Source organism: Saccopteryx leptura, chromosome 1 (genome assembly GCF_036850995.1).
Source record: "Saccopteryx leptura isolate mSacLep1 chromosome 1, mSacLep1_pri_phased_curated, whole genome shotgun sequence".
NCBI classification, from domain to species: Eukaryota; Metazoa; Chordata; class Mammalia; order Chiroptera; family Emballonuridae; genus Saccopteryx; species Saccopteryx leptura.
Window position 1 is genome coordinate 35261516 of NC_089503.1, and position 13185 is coordinate 35274700.

Genomic DNA, 13185 nt, shown 5'->3' on the forward strand with positions numbered 1-13185 from the left:
TTAAACTATTTTCCATATCACATATTCTTTATTTTGAGGCCTTCAGTAATTCTCCATAGCTTTTCTTCTAAAGGTCAAAATATTTTAACATCGCTTCACAGGCCCCTGCTTGCCCTGACTTCCTTATCTATGATTTAACAACAATAGTATTATTTCTGTTTCTCAATTATATCAAAATTCTTCCCAACACAGAATCTTAAAAAGTGATGTTTCTTTCACTTAGAATTCAGTGGTTCTCAACCTGTGGGTCGCGACCCCAGCGGGGTCGCCTAAAGCCATCAGAAAATACATAATGCATATCAGGTATTTACATTTCAAATCATAACTATAGCAAAATTACAGTTATGAAGTACCCACCAAAATTATTTTTTGGTTTGGAGTCACCGCAACATGAGGAACTATATTGCGGGGTCACGGCATTAGAAAGGTTGAGAACCACTGACTTAGATAATTCTTCTCCAGTTAAAGTATCTCTGTCTCTCTCTTTATTAAGTGAGAGGCAGGGAGACAGACAGACAGACTTTCACATGCAGCCCAACTGGGATCAACCTGGCAAGTCCCCTACTGGGCGATGGTCTGCCCATGTCAGGTCACTGCTCCATTGCTTGGGGCAACCAAGCTACTTTAATGCCTGAGGCAAGGCCATGGAACCATCTTTAGTGCCCAGGACCAACTTGCTCAAACCATTCAAGCCATGGCTGTGGGAAGGGAAGAGAGAGAGAAGGGAGAGGGGAGAGGGTTAGAGAAGGAGATGGTTGCATCTCTTGTGTACCTTGACTGAGAATTGAAACTGGGACTTCTACATGTGGGATCAATGCTCTACGGCTGAGCTAACTGGCCAAGGCTAATGTATATCTCTTATGTTATTTAAGATTCACTTTCTCTCCCAAAACTCCTTGATCCTAGATACTAGAATGGGATTCTTAAAAAATATAATCTCAATGAGTCTTCAACATCTTCAAATAACTTCCTCAAGTTGTAAGTAACTAATTAATTACTTTTAAAATTAGATGTGTAATTCTGTAGTTCCATTTATACCACAAGGTTCATAGGGCAAAGACTGTATGTCTATTTTGTTCACTGCTATATCCCAGTGAAAATATAACACTTAATAAGCAGAAAGTGTTCCAAAAGAAAAATAAATAAATAACAACATAGAAAGTCATTCCCAGGTTATGAAAGCACAATAATTAGATTGTCTTTGTTACTAAATGTTTAAGATAGAACTCTTCTGGTTCTTTCTTCTCTAATTCCTGCTTTGATAAATGTTCTATAGAAACAACCCTATAAAGCAGTTATAACAAAAGAATAATCTATTGGGTGATCTATTAATATTAACACATTCTTCTAATCAAATATCAGAAATTTCTTTGAAGTGCTTAGTTTTTATAGAAATAAAGTAAATTAAATGTTCTTCTAAAACTGAAAAGAAAATCAAGTATTCATATTGAATAATGGGTGAATGTCTTCCATAGAGATAAAAAATGAATGATCAGCTTGGGAATAAATGTAGGACAGGCATTCTAGACTTCAGATTTTCATGAGGGCTGAACTTGTCAGGCAAAATATGTTCATTCAAAAGAATATTCCTGTTATTAATCAATCTGCCTTTAGCACAGAGCTTTTTTTTATTCTGTTTCAACTCCCCGTACATACAGGTTTTGTGTTTCTATGTCAGTTTTTCAGGCTATCATTTATCAGCATGTCAATCGGGGAAAAATCTAAAAGGACTGACACAATGGTCATTAGGTTTCTGTAGAAGAGGAGAACATGAGTGTTCTCAAAGATGATTCTGGCTTTTAACAAGCAACAAAGCAAGACAAGAACAGCTGCAAGCAAAACAGAAGAGATCACTCATCTGAATTTAGCTTCCATTTTATTGCTGGGAAGGATGAGTGAATTTAAATTTTGATATACTACTTATGTCACTGGCAGAAATAGTTGAATGAATTAGTAGTTTGCCTTAATAAATACTAAATTTCTTAGGAATTTCTTGGTTCAGTGGCCTGACAGAATCTTATTATTTACATGTTACCGATTAGTTGTTCCTTTCTTCAATAAATTGGTATATTGTCCAATATAGGAGATCTATTCAGAGATGTTAAACCCTGTAGAAAACTTATGGTATTGGGTTACAACCACTTCTTATTTTGTTATAGATTCTCTATCTTGAAGAATGACTTGAGAACTTATGGAATGTCATGATATAAAAAGTGTCTCCAATCTGTCAGTTTCACACACTTAAATTGTGTTTAATGATCTATCTACTGGGTGCATGTCTTCTCCTCAGAGATTCCATAACACCATAATCTATAATATATAATTGTTTATGAGATAGTACAAACCTGGAAAAAATCATAACATATAAATGCTATAGGAAGATAATGCTTTGGTTTTATGATGGAAGGGTAAGGGGAAAAGAAAACAATTAAAGAGAGAGTTCTATATCTAGATGTAGAACTCTGGTCAGGGCAATAAAAACGTGCAAAAGGGCATAACCAACAAGAAGGTCCTGGGTCCTTGACCACAGCAGCTTTTAATGACTGCAGTGCCTCAGCTCTGTTCCAAGTCTGGTGTGGGAGGGCACCCGTCTGCCATGATACTGGCCAGGTAAAGCCTTCCTAATTGCCTATGTTTGGCCTTGAGTAGTCACACACAAGTTTTTAACCAGGGACCAGGTATTGCTCATTTATCTGTTTATGAAGATAAAAACAGTAAATACTTAAAATATAATGGTGTCCTTTCTCCTAAAACGATTTTACTCTAAAAAAATGGAAAAAGATAGAAAACAAAACAAAACAACAAAAACGAGTGAAAGAATAGATCCATTTAGCTGGGTGGAGATTATCAGATGTCTGTAGCCTCTTTAGAGTATTTCTGAGTAGAAGCTAAGTGGCAGGGGGAGGGGGAGTAGACAATCAAAACTATGGCTAGTATGTCTGGTACATGCAGGAAATTTTGTAGAACAATTTTTAAAAAGTTTTTAATGCTACAATATGGCAGTGTTTTTAAAGGGATTAAAAAATATTTTGTTAAGAATTATTGGAGAAGTTTTCATCCTAACATTCACCCCTGATACTGACAACTGAAAAAACAATGGTAGACAGGTATTTTCTTTTTTTAGAATGGCATCTATCAGGGAGCCATACTGTAGGAATTGGCTATATTTAGACAAGTGTGCTGGGAAAGAAAGAGAAAGTAGTGAGACAAAGCAAGATGCCACCTGTATATTTCAGGTAAAGATGACATGACCTGAAGTAGAACAATTACAATAGAAACAAATGGTAATAGACAGGAGCAAGGTGCATTTCAGAATTCATTGTATATGGTTGGATAATTTAATTTGCTTAAGAATTAAAAATAATAAAAATGAGAGGAAACACAATAAGAGGTCTGATTTTAGAAGAACTTGAGTTGGTTTTCTGATTCTAACATTTACTAGGTATTTGACCTTAAGTAAGTATGCTTTTTTGATCTTAGTTTCTCATTGATAAGCTGCTTAGATTAGTTCTGAAGTTTAAATGTATCATAAGAGAGGCTCAGTAAATGCCAGCGTGGGTGTGCCATGCTATATAATATAGTTTTGGTTATTCAATGATATTAATAGTTATATTTTTCAAGAAATGTGGTTATTTTTAGAATTCTGAATTTCTTCACAGTAGAAAAAAACAATAGGGCAATAAATGAAGATATTCTATACAGTGTACATTCTGCAAACAAATCACAAAATATGATACTCAGTTAAGCTCAGATCTTAAAATGTAAAAGATTACACTTATTAGGTATAATTATTCGATTTAAATATATATTTTGGTCTTACAATGGCATTCTGGCAAATTGAGTTCTAAAGTGTTCAATAATAACCTGATTTAAGATGAAAATAGCCACTTATGGATGAAGATAGAAAAATGCAAATTTATTAACAAGAAACATTGGGCATTACCTGCTGCCAATAAGATAAATTTTCTCATCAGCATGTCCTTGTATTTAAAAAATTGTCCTTTACAGGTACTATAGCTATTTTATTGGTCAAGTGCCCTTTTGGAATAATCCAAATACACAAATAAGCAAATGTGACATGCATTTTTATATGACCTCTACAGAGAATACAGGATGGGCAAAAGTAGGCTGATAGTTGTGAGTACACAAAATATCAAGTTTATTCTTATGCTACTATATAGTAATTATTGTGTTACTATCTGTATGAATAACTGTAAACCTACTTTTGTGCCACCCTGTATAATCTCCTCATACTATTCCTGCTCTTTTGCTGAGAATGTTGCTGATTATTCAAGTCTCCAGTTCCTTCACTAAATGTCACAGGCATAATCTAAATATAATTGTGAAACTTTATTCACACTATTATGTAAGTGACTGATAATAATTCAGTATTGTTCTTGTTAGCAAGGAACCATGATTATAAAATAGTTGATTGTGAAGGTGAGAAAGAAAATGTAGATATAGATAAATCTAGAATGGCAAAATGTTGACAGCTGTGAAAGATGATGGATAGTATGTTGACTTTCTATAGACTTGGAATTTCTGATTTTAAAAGTAAAACTAAATAGTATTGACTTGGGAACCAGTTAGATCTAAGTTCCATTTTGGGGATTGTTATTGACTGATTCTATAACCTTGGACACATTTTCATTTTTCCAAACTTCAATTTCTTTATCTGTATACTGAGGATAATATTATAAGGACCATATGGATAACAGTTTTTATAAGCATAGTTCAGGGAAACCATTTTCCAATATGGTGTTTTGTGTTTGAGTGTGTGTAAATGATAAAAGGTTTTCTTTATCAAGATATCTTCCTACTAGATCTGTCAGACATATATATAATTTATGGGGAAAATTTCAAAATGGTGATGTATGAAGACCCTGAACTCACTTCATCACATGAACACAACAAATTTATATCCACATAAAGCACAATTTCCTCTAAAAAATACCTAAATACTGGATGAACAAAGCTTCTACAACAAAAGATAAGAGGGCTTCATCAAGGTGAGTAGGAGAGGCAGAGACATGGTCTCAAAAACAAAACAAAACAAAACAAAACACCTCACTGAAGCATGGAAATCCACAATTAGAAGTTATCTAAAAAATACAGATTCTTTCCCTGAAGAGTGAGGAGTTCATGTTTCACATCAGTTGCTCCAATCCTTAGATCTTACACAGAAGAGATGAGCCCCCAAAATGTCTGACTTTGAAAACCAATGGGAATTATGTCCAGGAAAACCATGGAACCAAAGGATAGGAAACAGAGAACCATCTCTGAAAGGGCTCATGCACAAACTAATTCTCATCCTGGGAGACAGTGTAAAAAAAAAGCACCTAGACTATATGTGAAGGAGAATCACTTACAAATCTTAAAGCATCTTCCAGAAAGGACATTGTTAGGACTCTCTCTGGGGACAAAGAACTGGCAAGTGACATTTTGTGATCTTATTTTACTTTGCTAATGCTGGCACTTGCGGGAGCCATTTTGAAAGCTCCACCTGCCTTTGCACTAAAACCATGTATCATAGAGGAGCCTGGTGAGAGAACCATCTACTCCATCTGTGGAGCCACAGCCCTAACACAGTGGGCAGATGCAGGCAGCCCACCGAGGAGGTGCCCTTTGAGTGCTTAGCTTTGATTTTCAGGGGGTATTGTTCTTTGGGGTCCCAGGTCATTCACTTCTTCAAAGTTACTCTTTTAATACTGGGATAGGTAGTCACTCTACCTAATATATATAACTAAAGAAATAAGCAAAACAAAAAGATGAAAGAATGTGTTCCAAACAAAAATATATGACAAAACTTCAGAAAAAGACATTAATGAAACAAAGATAAGCAATCTACCTGATAGTTCTAAGTAATAGTCATAAAAATGCTCACCAAACTCAAAAGAAGAATGGATGAACACAGTGAGCTCTTTAATAAAGACAGAAAATATAAGAAAACTTCAAACAGAAGTCATAAAGCTAAAGAATATAATAACTGAATTAAAAGATATACTGGAATAGCAGACTGGATGAAGCAGAACGGGTCAGCAAGCTGGAAGGCAAACCAGTGGAACTCAGAGCAGGACAAAGAAGACAGAATTTAAAAAGTGAAGATACCTTTGCATACTTTTGGGATATCAAGTGAAAAATTTATAGTATAGAGGTCCCAGTAGAATAGAGAGACAAAGGGCCAGAAAATATATGTAAAAATATAATAGCTGAAAACTTTCCATATTTAGGGAAGGAAATAGACATGCAGGTGCAGAAAGTTCCAGAGAGTGCTACATTAAGACACATAATAGTTAAAATGGAAAAATGCTAAAAATAAATAAATTCATTAAATGTATATATAGTCCCTCTTCCCTGTTGCAACAATTTTGAATTTCTTGTACATTTACACATAGTAATAATTATAAATCAAAATGATTTTTAAATCAAATTTTACAGTGTTGTTTTAAAACACTTTAATATAAGTGCTGTTGAGTGGGCTTTGACTCCTGGAGAAACTGATGAATGAGTCCTATCCTCAACAGCCCTGCTCAGCTCCTGTAAGCTCATGCTTCTTTCATGGAGTCAATTCATCTCAATTTGATCTGCCTTTTTTCCTGCTGCCTTCTATTTTTTTCCCAGCGTTAATGTTTTTCCCAAAGAACTCTGATCTTTCATGATGTCTCCAAAGTAAGACAGCTTCAGTTTGGTCATTTTTAGCTCCAGCATTATTTCAAACTTAATTTGTTTTAGAACCCACTTGTTTATCTTTCTGGTGGTCCAGGAAGTCCATGTAGCTCTCCTCTCCCAGAGTACTTAAAATGAGTAAATTTTTTCCTATTGGTCTTCTTTCCTCTAATTCTTAAATCTGTACATGGTAATTGGGAACACAAAAGTGAGGATGATCTTAGCCTTGTCTCTGATGAGATATTTTGCTAGTGTAATATATATGTATATGTTAGCTCTAATCTGTTCCTCAGGGCCATCAGTTAATATTTTTAAGCTGTTTAATCAGGTCTGCATTATCTAGGGTGGCATACTCAAGATGCTTCAATTTGGACCGTATGATCTTCACTTGACTGTTCTGTAGTTACTAAGTGGCATTAAAAATAATTTTCTTTTGGAAATTTCTGGTAGTCAAAGTGTATAGTTTATTTATAAAGATTTTATAGTTACCCTTTGTCATAAAAAGCTGAAGAATTTGACCTTTTTTCCATCAGATTGGAACTCTTAGCTTTGGGTTTAGCTGTGGTCTTGTGTGTCTAAATCTAAGAGATTATTTTCCCCTCACTGGATCAGAATATTTGCTGAAGTTGCCATTACAATATTGTTGCATCTGCCTAAAAGAAATCATGTAAAGAACATTTCAGTATTCTGTGAGAAAGATAAGTTATTTTGCAAGAACAGAACGTGCAACTTTTATGTGTATACATTTGTATATGTGTGTGCACATTCTTGTTGATAAATGTCTTAATGTGTAGCAAAATTCAGGCTGAGATTTGCATCTCATCAATACAAACTACAGGCTAGTAAACCTGTGGGGACAGAGAAATATCATCATAAGAAGTCACCAATCACTCCCCAAAAGAACCCAATAGCCATGAAAGCAAAATTGGCTTTGTTCAGTCCATAACAGCCATATATATATGATAGCTAGCATCTGCTAAATAGGCACTAAATATAATTGATATCATAACATGTTGTAAGGATTAATTTTGATAACCCACATAAAGTTCTCAGAACAGTATCTGGTTCATGCTAAACCTCTACAGATGCAATCATTGTATAAGGATTCAAAGTACTTACATCAGTAAGATTCTGGGGTTTTTTTTTTAAATAAAGATTTCAAATAACAATACATCCTAAAGAATCTTTCAGTTTTAACCAATATTAATTTTTAAAAATAATTATTTTATTAAAACATCCAAAAAAAGTATATGTAAGACTAAGCAACATTAAAGTCAGTACTTTGAGTTAATAATAAGTTGGACAACATATCATAGGATATGTATTATGAGTATAGAAAAATCAATTTAAGAAAGATAGGAAGATGTCTTCTATCCTGTAGGCAACAGAAACAAATGAAGATTTGTTGTTTTAATGAAACATAAAAAATCATTAACTGTGTCAAAATTGTGTACCAGTTTGGATTCTATTAGAGTGGTGTGTAACATTTTAAACAATTATTACCCTCAACTATATTTTGTTAAATCCTTTCACTCTGTTCTTTACAAATATGCCAGGCACAGCCTATAGTTTTACCTTGACTTTATTATATTTAAAAATTCATAGCAAATTTAAATGTCATCTTTCTAACTCTCTTCTGTTGCTATCAGTCTTAAGGAATTTGAAAGGGCTAATGTTCTTTTATTTTCCTTATACGTCCCTCCTTGGATTGTAGGTGTGGGTCAAGTCAGGATCTGAAGCAATGCCTCTCCTCCTTCTCTTTGGTCAAGATTTTCCTTGTGTGGGAAATGAAGAATAAATAGGAAAAACAAAGGATATTTTATACAACTTATAAAATATACTATAAGTGTGGATATATTATAGAACATTTGTGCTGGTCTTGCTCTGATCTGTTCTAGTGTGATGGTGTCTGTGTAGGTGGTGGGTGTGCTTTTCCTTTGGAAGGCATTTGGACCTGCTCTGGGTCTTGAAAACCTAAGAAGCTTTACCTTCTACTAGCCTTAGCAGATCTGCACCTTTTATACCAATTCCAAGTGAGAGGTTGTTATATTATACTCTTACTTTCCTTTTCATCTTTATGCTTCTTAATGTGGAATCATGAAAGTCTGAGGATTGCAGACTCTGGCTGAAGCATACCAGGCCACCGTCCTCCCAGATATACATTTCTTTATCACTTTTATGCCGCTATTTATTAACACAAGTCTTCCATCCCCTGGAAACTTCAAATAAATACCAGATCCCAGTTTTTAGGTTTATGTGCGACCATAAAATTATTTGAAGATATTTCAAATTCTCCTGCCATCTCCCTCAGCATGATCCACTATGACTGAAAAACATTACTAATATAATTCCACATTTTATTAGCTCACCAAGTAATCAACGCAGGGGTCTCCAAACTTTTTACACAGGGGACCAGTTCACTGTCCCTCAGACCATTGGAGGGCTCCCAAATACAGTGGTCCTCTCACTGACCACCAATGAAAGAGGTGCCCCTTCCAGAAGTACAGTGGGGGCTGGATAAATGGCCTCAGGGGGCCGCATTGCGGCCCACGGGCCATCAGTTTTAAACTGACAGTTTTCCTTCTTTTGTAAACTGGACTAGTTTGTTGGTACTGCCACAATAAAGTGGCTTAAATAGCAGAAATTTCTTTTCTTATAGTCTAGAAGCTAGAAGTCTGAGATCAAGGTGTTGTCAGGTTATTTTCTTCTGAGGCCTCTCTCTTGATTTACAGATGGCTGTCTCTGTATGTCTTCATGTTATCTTCCCTCGGTATATGTCTGTGTACAGATTTCTTCTTCATATAGATGCACTGGTCATATTGCTCAGGACACATGCTAATGATATTATTTAATTAATTACCTTTCTGAAGACTCCTTATAAGCCACATGTTGATGAACTGAAGTTTAGGATTTCAACATATGAATTGCGGGCACAATTCGGCACATAAAATAAGCTTAATCTCTGTGAATATTCTTTTTGAGTATGTTCTTACATCACTTTGTGAAGTAAAGGGGACCACTGGGAATATAAAAAAGATCTCTTTCCATTAACCTTGATCTCAGCACAGGCCAAAATCACTGTTAAATTCTTTCCAGTTTTTTTGCAAACACCTATTAGTCGTAACCATTGAGATTTAACTGACCATAGAATGGCACTTTATTTATTTTCAAGTCAACCCAGAGGGAAATTTATAATGCCAAATATTGACCACTCTCTTTTAATATAGGATTCTTATAAACTCTTTATTTTTAAATTTTTGTGTTGGTTACCAATACTGGGGTAACAAAAATTTTCCCTCATTATTTTAATACATTAGCTACAAAACAAACTATTTAGGAAAAAAAAAAACCCCAAAAAAACTTGTGCAAAAAAAGACTATTAGAAGGATATTGGGGCCTCATAGAATGAACATAAAGATTAGAGAAATTATCAGAACAAATTATATCTAGAAATATAGGAAGTAGAAATTATAGAAGTGGATTTGCAAAAAAGAATTGTCTGGCTATATTAGTATATAATGAATATAATGGTATAGATCAATAAGTGGTATAATGGATACAATGGATTCCAAATATTTTTTTATTTTTTCATGTTTCTGTTTCAAGATTTAAATTCTGGTAAGAGAATATATGACTAAGAAGGCATAGATGAGGGCTCATTCTCCTTCTCTGTCAAGATGATGGTTTATATAGTGAGTAACACATTAGGTCTTTGCACCCCTCCCCATAAGGCAATTCAGCATGGGGTCAATAATTCCCCCCCCCCAAAAAAAATGGTAGCAAATCCATATGGGGAAAATAAAGAAGGGAACTAAATAATTACTAGAGATGGACTGAGAGAGAAAGAAAACTCTATCCATTGTCCATGGTTTATTTATTTTTTTTATGATAGAGACAGAGAGAGACAAAGAGAGAGATAGACAGGAAGGGAGAGAGATGAGAAGCATCAGTTCTTAATTGCAGCACCTTAGTTGTTCATTGATTTCTTTCTCACTTCTCACATGTGCCTTGACTGGGGCGCTACTGCAGACTGAGTGACCCCTTGCTCAAGTTAGCGACCCTGGGTTCAAGCTGGTGAGCTTTGCTCAAACCAGATAAGCCCACGCTTAAGCTGGCGACCTCAGGGTTTTGAACATGGGTCCTCTGCATCTCAGTCTGATGCTCTATCCACTGTGCCACCGCCTGGTCAGGCCATTGTCCATGTTTAAATCACCCTTCAAATATTATATCTTATTGAAAGCCACAGAGACACAGCAGTTGGTGGACTGGAATGGCATCCCCAGTAGCTTTAAATGTTCTCTTGCTGGTGTGTTTCCATTTTTCTACACTGCTTTCAGAGTCTTTCAGTTCCTTAAGTAGTTCACATAGAAATCATAGGTCTAATTGAAAAAGCATGTCCTGTATTAACATGTCAAAAAGCGAAGATAAACTGTTTTAAAACACCCATCAGTGGTAAAACTGCATTTTCTGTTTGAATTACAAAATGTACATTCAAATAAAAAGTTGTCTATTTTAATAATGCAAGTCTAGTTTGCTAATACAGACTATTTGGCAAAGATTATGATTATAAAGTTCAATTTAAAAATAAAAGCTTGAGGGACGTAGAAAATGTGGTCAAAGATATTTTTACACTATTTGATTTGAAAATAAACAAAATTCTTTGAGTTCTGGGGTTATGTGAACTACATTGGAGGACTGTTATAATTCTGCATATTTATTTCACCATTGCCATAGTATTCTTTTCTTTTCTTTTCTTTTCTTTTCTTTTCTTTTCTTTTCTTTTCTTTTCTTTTCTTTTCTTTTCTTTTTTGCAGAGACAGATTGAGAGTCAGAGAGAGGGATAGATAGGGACAGACAGACAGAAACACAGAGATGAGTAGCATCAATCATCAGTTTTTCGTTGTGGCACTTTAGTTTATTGATTGCTTTCTCATATGTGCCTTGACCAAGCGCCTTCAGCAGACCGAGTGACCCCTTGCTCGAGCCAGCGACCTTGGGTCCAAGCTGTTGAGGTTTTGCTCAAACCAGATGAGCCTGTGCTCAAGCTGGTGACCTCGGGATCTCGAACCCGGGTCCTTTGCATCCCAGTCCAACGCTTTATCCACTGCGCCACTGCCTGGCCAGGCTAGTATTCTTTTTTAACTTGTTTTTGGTTAACTGATTTTTTTTTTTTGCATACTCTGTTACTGTGGTGGTGAGGACTTGAATAATCTGTCATTCCTACTACTCATGTATGGCCCAGTAGCCATTGCCATCTATAAATTGTAATTATTCTCACTGGATTTGCATAGCTCACGGATACAGAATATTCTGTATGTGGCAATTTGCCATGCTAATGAGGCTGTGAGTTGGAATTGGGTTTAATACAGAGAAAATGATTTCCCTAATTATCCACAATTTTGGAATTATTTCTATCACCTTCAAAATAAGAATATTTCTTTCTTTTTTTTTTTTTTTTGGACAGGACTGAGAGAGACAGAGAGAGGGACAGATAGGGACAGACAGACAGGAAGGGAGAGAGAGGAGAAGCATCCATTCTTTGTTACGGCACCTTAGTTGCTCATTGATTGCTTTCTCATATGTGCCTTGACTCGGGGGGCTACAGCAGACTGAGTGACCCTTTGCTCAAGCCAGTGACCTTAGGCTCAAGCTGGTGAGCCTTGCTCAAACCTGATGAGTTTGCATTCAAGCTGGTGACCTTGGGGTTTCGAACCTGGACCCTCCGCATCCTAGTCCAACGCTCTATCCACTGCTCTACTGCCTGGTCAGACCAGAGTGTTTCTTTCAGCAAAATAAAATGATAAGTATGCCAGAAAAAATATATCAGATTGAAAAAATTTCTAAACAAGAAAAGTGTGCCCATCAGCATTTCCACAATGAACTGCTCTACTTCACGTGGAAAAGCTTCCACAGTGTGCTTTCGGTGTGGACTATAAGGGTCAGAACTGAAGTGAATTTGGAGTTTTACATAGAATTACCTGGTTCTCATTTAAAAGTGATTAGTTCCTAAAAATTCACAGTTATCTATTGAAAGTGAAATAATACGTTCTTATTAGGTGAAAGTTTTCTTTTATTGTCAAATATATTTGTGATACATTTCTTAATAGGGTAAACTTGGAAAATTCACAAGTGAGATAAACTATTTTTTTGGAACAATGATTTATTTATTTATTTATTTATTTATTTAAGTGAGAGAAGAAGAGGCAGAGAGATAAACTCAGCATATGCCTTGACTGGGATCCACTTCGCAAGTCCACTACCTGGCAATGATCTGCCCATCTGGGGGCTATTGCTCTGTTGCTCAGCAACCAAGCCATTTCTTTAAGCCTGAGGCAGAGGCCAGTGAGCCATCCTCAATGCCCAAGGTCAACTCACTTGACCAATTGAGCCTTGGCTGTAGGAGGGGGAGAGAGAGAGAGAGCGAGGGAAGAGGGATGGGGAGGTTGGAGAAGTAGATGGTTAATTCTGTGTGCCCTGACCAGGATTTGAATGCAGGACATCCACACACTGGGCTGATGC